This window comes from Procambarus clarkii, chromosome 24 (genome assembly GCF_040958095.1).
Source record: "Procambarus clarkii isolate CNS0578487 chromosome 24, FALCON_Pclarkii_2.0, whole genome shotgun sequence".
NCBI lineage: Eukaryota > Metazoa > Arthropoda > Malacostraca > Decapoda > Cambaridae > Procambarus > Procambarus clarkii.
The window spans coordinates 2449569-2457914 of record NC_091173.1 but is presented as its reverse complement, the minus strand read 5'-3'; the positions used below and the strand labels follow the sequence as shown (position 1 = coordinate 2457914).

At 41.9% G+C, this 8346-nt stretch overlaps 1 non-coding gene across 1 annotated transcript; it reads right to left on the bottom strand.

The window, feature by feature from the left end:
- Nucleotides 1–603: 603 nt before the first annotated feature.
- On the bottom strand, nucleotides 604–722 carry LOC123761891 (5S ribosomal RNA). The gene has a single exon (XR_006773281.1). It is a non-coding gene; the product is annotated as a 5S ribosomal RNA (ribosomal RNA).
- Nucleotides 723–8346: the final 7624 nt, after the last annotated feature.

Genomic DNA, 8346 nt, shown 5'->3' with positions numbered 1-8346 from the left:
TAGCCTGTTTCCACACGTCTGCTACGATTCCTGTACACAGGGATGCCTGAAAGATCAGGTGAAGTGGAATGCTGAGCTCAGATGCACATTCTCTCAGAACCCATGGTGAAACTCCATCTGGGCCAGCTGTTTTGTTCTTCCCGAGCTCCTTTAGCATATTTTCCACTTCATCTCTAGACACCTCTATCCGCTCTATGTTGTTCTCTGGAATTCTTATTGTGTCTGGTTCTCTGAAGATTTCATTTTGTACAAACACACTTTGGAACTTTTCATTTAATGTTTCACACATTTCCTTTTCATTTTCCGTGAATCTGTTTCCCATTTCCAACCTCTGGATATTATCCTTTACCTGCAATTTGTTGTTTATGAATTTGTAGAATAGGCCCGGTTCTGTTTTACATTTATCTGCTATCCCTTTTTCAAAATTTCTTTCTGCCTCTCTCCTTACTGCTGTATAATTATAATAATAATAATAATAATTTTTATTTAGGCAAAGGTACATACATAAAGAGATTTTACAAAGTTTGTTGGCTTTATAGATAGAGCTAGTACATACAATGCCTAAAGCCACTATTACGCAAAGCGTTTCGGGCAGAACATTATTGCCAACAGCATTTGGTGTTCCCAGGCGGTCACCCATCCAAGTACTAACCAAACCCAACGTTGCTTAACTTCGCTGATCGGACGAGAAGCGGTGTTCTCAACGTGGTATGGCCGTTGGCTATTGTTTCTCGCATCTTTGTATCGCTGGTATGTTTGGGGGTTTGGCCTCTTCCTATACTGATTCCATTTTTGTGTCTTTTGGTCTCTTGCCCTCTCACAATTTCTGTCGAACCAATCCTGTTTTCTGGCCCTGCATCTCTGTTTTGGTATGAATGTTTGTGTGCCTTCCTCGTATAGTTTTAAAAATTTGGCATACATTTCATTTACTTCCCTGCCTAGCAACAATTCTGTCCAATTACACTCATTAAAAAAATTTCGAAGTTCCCCATAGTTGCCTCTCTTTAAATCGAGTTTATCAACTGTTTCAATGTCCCCATTTTCTTCTAGATGATATCTTAAAGCATATTTAATGTCTAACAGGACGTGATGTGTACTCACCTAGTTGTGTTTGCGGGGGTTGAGCTCTGGCTCTTTGGTCCCGCCTGTGTGTGTGTGTGTGTGTGTGTGTGTGTGTGTGTGTGCGCGCGCGTGCGTGCATGCGTGTGTAATTACCTAAGTGTAGTTACAGGATGAGAGCTACGCTCGTGGTGTCCCGTCTTCCCAGCACTCTTTGTCATATAACGCTTTGAAACTACTGACGGTCTTGGCCTCCACCACCTTCTCACCTAACTTGTTCCAACCGTCTACCACTCTGTTTGCGAAAGTGAATTTTCTTATATTTCTTCGGCATCTGTGTTTAGCTAGTTTATATCTATGACCTCTTGTTCTTAAAGTTCCAGGTCTCAGGAAATCTTCCCTATCGATTTTATCAATTCCGGTTACTATTTTGTATGTAGTGATCATATCACCTCTTTTTCTTCTATCTTCTAGTTTTGGTATATTTAATGCCTCTAACCTCTCCTCATAGCTCTTGCCCTTCAGTTCTGGGAGCCACTTAGTAGCATGTCTTTGCACCTTTTCCAGTTTGTTGATGTGCTTCTTAAGATATGGGCACCACACAACCGCTGCATATTCTAGCTTTGGCCTAACAAAAGTTGTGAACAATTTCTTTAGTATATCGCCATCCATGTATGGATGGCGATATACTAAATATGATATAAATGACGATAAACGTGGTGTGTGTGTGTGTACTCACCTAATTGTACTCACCTAATTGTGCTTGCGGGGGTTGAGCTCTGGCTCTTTGGTCCCGCCTCTCAACCGTCAATCAACTGGTGTACAGATTCCTGAGCCTACTGGGCTCTATCATATCTACATTTGAAACTGTGTATGGAGTCAGCCTCCACCACATCACTTCCTAATGCATTCCATTTACTAACTACTCTGACACTGAAAAAGTTCTTTCTAACGTCTCTCTGACTCATTTGGGTACTCAGCTTCCACCTGTGTCCCCTTGTTCGCGTCCCACCAGTGTTGAATAGTTCATCCTTGTTTACCCGGTCGATTCCCCTGAGGATTTTGTAGGTTGTGATCATGTCCCCCCTTACTCTTCTGTCTTCCAGTGTCGTAAGGTGCATTTCCCGCAGCCTTTCCTCATAACTCATGCCTCTTAGTTCTGGGACTAGTCTAGTAGCATACCTTTGGACTTTTTCCAGCTTCGTCTTGTGCTTGACAAGGTACGGGCTCCATGCTGGGGCCGCATACTCCAGGATTGGTCTTACATATGTGGTGTACAAGATTCTGAATGATTCCTTACACAGGTTCCTGAACGCCGTTCTGATGTTAGCCAGCCTCGCATATGCCGCAGACGTTATTCTCTTTATGTGGGCTTCAGGAGACAGGTTTGGTGTGATATCAACTCTTAGATCTTTCTCTCTGTCTGTTTCATTAAGTACTTCATCTCCTATTCTGTATCCTGTGTCTGGCCTCCTGTTTCCACTGCCTAGTTTCATTACTTTGTATTTACTCGGGTTGAACTTCAACAGCCATTTGTTGGACCATTCACTCAGTCTATCCAGGTCATCTTGTAGCCTCCTACTATCATCCTCTGTTTCAATCCTCCTCATAATTTTTGCATCGTCGGCAAACATTGAGAGGAACGAATCTATACTCTCTGGGAGATCATTTACATATACCAGAAACAGTATAGGTCCAAGGACTGACCCCTGCGGGACTCCACTTGTGACGTCTCGCCAATCTGAGACCTCACCCCTCACACAGACTCGTTGTCTCCTGTTGCTTAGGTACTCCTCTATCCACCGGAGTACCTTCCCTCTCACTCCAGCCTGCATCTCCAACTTTCGCACTAGCCTCTTGTGTGGCACTGTATCAAAGGCTTTCTGACAATCCAAAAATATGCAGTCTGCCCACCCTTCTCTTTCTTGCCTTATTTTTGTTGCCTGGTCGTAGAATTTAAGTAACCCTGTGAGGCAGGACCTGCCATCCCTGAACCCATGTTGATGCTGTGTTACAAAGTTCCTTCGCTCCAGATGCTCCACTAGTTTTTTTTGCACAATCTTCTCCATCAGCTTGCATGGTATGCAGGTTAGGGACAATGGCCTGTAGTTCAGTGCCTCCTGTCTATCCCCTTTCTTGTATATCGGGACTACGTTAGCTGCTTTCCAAATATCTGGCAGTTCCCCTGTTGCCAGTGATTTGTTATACACTATGGAGAGTGGTAGGCACAGTTCTCTTGCTCCTTCCTTTAGAACCCAAGGGGAGATTCCATCTGTGCCTATAGCCTTCGTCACGTCCAACTCTAGTAAACACTTCCTTACTTCCCCACTGGTAATCTCAAACTCTTCCAGTGGTTCCTGGTTAGCTATTCCCTCACTTACCTCTGGAATTTCTCCTTGCTCTAAGGTGAAGACCTCCTGGAATTTCTTATTCAATTCCTCACACACTTCCTTGTTATTTGTAGTGAATCCTTCCGCCCCTATCCTTAATCTCATAACCTGTTCCTTTACTGTTGTTTTTCTCCTAATGTGGCTATGCAACAATTTAGGCTGAGTCTTTGCCTTGCTTGCGATGTCATTTTCGTATTGTCTTTCTGCCTCTCTTCTCATCCTGACATATTCATTCCTGGCATTCTGGTATCTTTCTCTGCTCTCCAGTGTCCTGTTATTCCTATAGTTTCTCCATGCCCTTTTACTTTGCTGCTTAGCTAACCTACATCTCTGATTAAACCATGGGTTTCTCATCTTCATTTCTCTGTTTTCCTTTTGGACTGGGACAAACTTGTTTGCTGCGTCCTTGCACTTCTGCGTGATGTAATCCATCATATCTTGGGCCGTCTTTCCCCTGAGCTCTGTTTCCCATGCTATATCTGTTAGGAATTTTCTTATCCCCTCATAGTTTCCCTTTCGGTATGCTAACCTTTTGGTTTCGGTATCCCTCCTCGAGTTCAATAACCCTTCTTCAATCAAGTACTCAAACACCAGTACACTGTGGTCGCTCATTCCTACTGGGTCCTCAAAACCGATTTCTCTTATGTCGGAGTCGTTCAGAGTGAAGACTAGGTCGAGTCTCGCTGGTTCGTCATTGCCTCTCATCCTTGTGGGTTCTCCGACATGCTGTGTGTGTGTGTGTGTGTGTGTGTGTGTGTGTGTGTGTGTGTGTGTGTGTGTGTGTGTGTGTGTGTGTGTGTGTGTGTGTGTGTGTGTGTGTGTGTGTGTGTGTGTGTGTGTGTGTGTGTGTGTAATTACCTAAGTGTAATTACCTAAGTGTAGTTACAGGATGAGAGCTACGCTCGTGGTGTCCCGTCTTCCTAGCACTCTTTGTCATATAACGCTTTGAAACTACTGACGGTCTTGGCCTCCACCACCTTCTCACTTAACTTGTTCCAACCGTCTACCACTCTGTTTGCGAAGGTGAATTTTCTTATATTTCTTCGGCATCTGTGTTTAGCTAGTTTAAATCTATGACCTCTTGTTCTTGAAGTGCCAGGTCTCAGGAAATCCTCCCTGTCGATTTTATCAATCCCTGTTACTATTTTGTATGTAGTGATCATATCACCTCTTTTTCTTCTGTCTTCTAGTTTTGGCATGTTTAATGCTTCCAACCTCTCCTCGTAGCTCTTGCCCTTCAGTTCTGGGAGCCACTTCGTAGCATGTCTTTGCACCTTTTCCAGTTTGTTGATGTGCTTCTTAAGATATGGGCACCACACAACAACTGCATATTCTAGCTTTGGCCTAGCAAAAGTCATGAACAATTTCTTTAGTATATCGCCATCCATGTATTTAAATGCAATTCTGAAGTTAGAAAGCATCGCATAGGCTCCTTGCACAATATTCTTTATGTGGTCCTCAGGTGATAGTTTTCTATCTAGAACCACCCCTAGATCTCTTTCTTTATCAGAATTCTTTAAAGATTTCTCACATAATATATAGGTTGTATGGGGTCTATGTTCTCCTATTCCACATTCCATAACATGACATTTATTAACATTAAATTCCATTTGCCAGGTGGTGCTCCATATACTTATTTTGTCCAGGTCTTCTTGAAGGGCATGACAATCATCTAAATTTCTTATCCTTCCTATTATCTTAGCATCATCAGCAAACATGTTCATATAATTCTGTATACCAACTGGTAGATCATTTATGTAGACAACAAACATCACTGGTGCAAGAACTGAACTCTGTGGTACTCCACTTGTGACATTTCTCCATTCCGATACATTGCCTCTGATTACTGCCCTCATTTTTCTATCAGTCAGAAAATTTTTCATCCATGATAGAAGCTTACCTGTCACCCCTCCAATATTTTCCAGTTTCCAGAACAACCTCTTATGTGGAACTCTGTCGAAAGCCTTTTTTAGGTCCAGATAGATGCAGTCAACCCAACCATCTCTTTCCTGTAATATCTCTGTGGCTCGATCATAGAAACTGAGTAAATTCGATACACAGGATCTTCCAGATCGAAAACCATACTGTCTGTCTGATATTATATCATTTCTCTCCAGGTGTTCTACCCATTTAGTTTTGATTAGCTTTTCCAATACTTTCACTATTACACTTGTCAATGATACAGGTCTATAATTGAGGGGGTCTTCCCTGCTGCCACTTTTGTAGATTGGAACTATGTTAGCCTGTTTCCACACGTCTGCTACGATTCCTGTACACAGGGATGCCTGAAAGATCAGGTGAAGTGGAATGCTGAGCTCAGATGCACATTCTCTCAGAACCCATGGTGAAACGCCATCTGGGCCAGCTGCTTTGTTCTTCCCGAGCTCCTTTAGCATATTTTCCACTTCATCTCTAGACACCTCTATCCGCTCTATGTTGTTCTCTGGAATTCTTATTGTGTCTGGTTCTCTGAAGATTTCATTTTGTACAAACACACTTTGGAACTTTTCATTTAATGTTTCACACATTTCCTTTTCATTTTCCGTGAATCTGTTTCCCATTTTCAACCTCTGGATATTATCCTTTACCTGCAATTTGTTGTTTATGAATTTGTAGAATAGGCCCGGTTCTGTTTTACATTTATCTGCTATCCCTTTTTCAAAATTTCTTTCTGCCTCTCTCCTTACTGCTGTATAGTTGTTTCTCGCATCTTTGTATCGCTGGTATGTTTGGGGGTTTGGCCTCTTCCTATACTGATTCCATTTTTGTGTCTTTTGGTCTCTAGCCCTCTCACAATTTCTGTCGAACCAATCCTGTTTTCTGGCCCTGCATCTCTGTTTTGGTATGAATGTTTGTGTGCCTTCCTCGTATAGTTTTAAAAATTTGGCATACATTTCATTTACTTCCCTGCCTAGCAACAATTCTGTCCAATTACACTGATTAAAAAAATTCGAAGTTCCCCATAGTTGCCTCTCCTTAAATCGAGTTTATCAACTGTTTCAATGTCCCCATTTTCTTCTAGATGATATCTTAAAGCATATTTAATGTCTAACAGGACGTGATCACTCTTTCCCAAGGGAGGAAGGTACTGGATGTCAAAAATCTCTTCTTCTTTCCTGGTGAATACTAGATCCAGTACTGACGGTACATCTCCTTCCCTCATTCTTGTGGCTTGCTTTATGTGTTGATACAAGAATGTCTCCAGAATGAGGTTCACAAATCTGCATGTCCAAAAGTCCTCCGTTCTTGCTTCACAGGCCTCCCAGTCTATTGCTCTAAAGTTGAAGTCCCCCAGTATCAACAGTCGTCATTTATCTTTATCTGCTTGTACAATAATATCTCTCATGACCATTATGAGGCCCTCTCGTTTGTCATCCAGTTCTTCCTTTGTCCACGTGTTGCTTGCTGGTGGGCTGTAGGTATTTACAATTATCAGCTTATCATCCTGATTCCAGACCTGCAATGCCATTATGTCAATATCTCGAGGGTTTTCAAATATTAACTCTTTTACCTTCAGGTGTTTTTTCACCAGTACAGCCACTCCTCCTCCCTTCCTAGTTTTCCTGTCACGTCTCCAAACTGAGTAGCCTCTTGGGAATATGACTTCATTTATTATATTTCCTTCAAGTTTCGTTTCTGATAATGCAACAATATCTGGGACCCTAAGCTGGATTATATCTTGCAACTCCAAAGTTTTTGACCTCACTCCATCTATGTTGGTATATACAATTTTCAAGAACATGTTCCCTTTTCCTTTGCTCTTTACTCCCCCTTCCACTACTGATCTTGTTGCTTTGTTTTTATGTACCATTTCACAAGCTTTCCAGTCCCTGTCACTTTGTAAAAAAAAGAATTTCTGTCTTCTTCATTTCTATCCCCATTTAGACGTTTTGCCTCAATTAGGTTCATTTTCAGCTTTTCTCTGTCTTCCTTGGAGAGGTCTTGTCTTATTGACCAAGATTTGCCAACCTCATCACTCTGCAGTTTCCTGGCATTTCTTAGCACATCCATCATGTTTTTCACTCCATTAAACGTCACCCTTAAGGGGCGGTTCTTTTCTTTCTCATATTTTCCTATTCTTCTAAAATCACAGACATTTTCCTTTGAGCCTTCTCCTAAACCTACTATTTTCTCTATGATTTTCATCTCTTCTGCCGCTCGGTCCACCCTAGATGAAATTTCCTTCTCTAAACATCCAAAAATGATTATGGACTTAGTTCTATCTGCAGTGTTTTGTACCAGTTTACTGTTGGTAACCAGTTCTTTCCTAATTGCTTGCCTAATTTCTGCTTCTTGTTGGTCATTTCTGTTTTTTTTTTTTTTTTTTTTTTTTGAGATATATACAAGAGTTGTTACATTCTTGTACAGCCACTAGTACGCTTAGCGTTTCGGGCAAGTCCTTAATCCTATGGTCCCTGGAATACGATCCCCTGCCGCGAAGAATCGTTTTTTCATCCAAGTACACATTTTACTGTTGCGTTAAACAGAGGCTACAGTTAAGGAATTGCGCCCAGTAAATCTTCCCCGGCCAGGATACGAACCCATGACATAGCGCTCGCGGAACGCCAGGCGAGTGTCTTACCACTACACCACGGAGACTGCTGAGAACACACTTCTTTGATAGTCTCTTTCTCTTTTACAACTTGAGCATATGTCGCTTTTATTTCTTCTTTATACTTTTCTAGTTCTTTATTCACCTCCTCTATGTGAGTTGTCAGTGAAGTTTCCAGTTGGAGATCCTTACCTAACTCTATGTTAGCCCTTAGGCTTGCTTGGAGTTGTTCACCATATGAGTCTATTTTCTTGTTTATTTCTTCAAAGTCACCACACTTCACTTTCCATGCCTCATTTTCTTTCACTAGTTCATTGATTTGCTCCTCCTGATTTGTTACCTTGT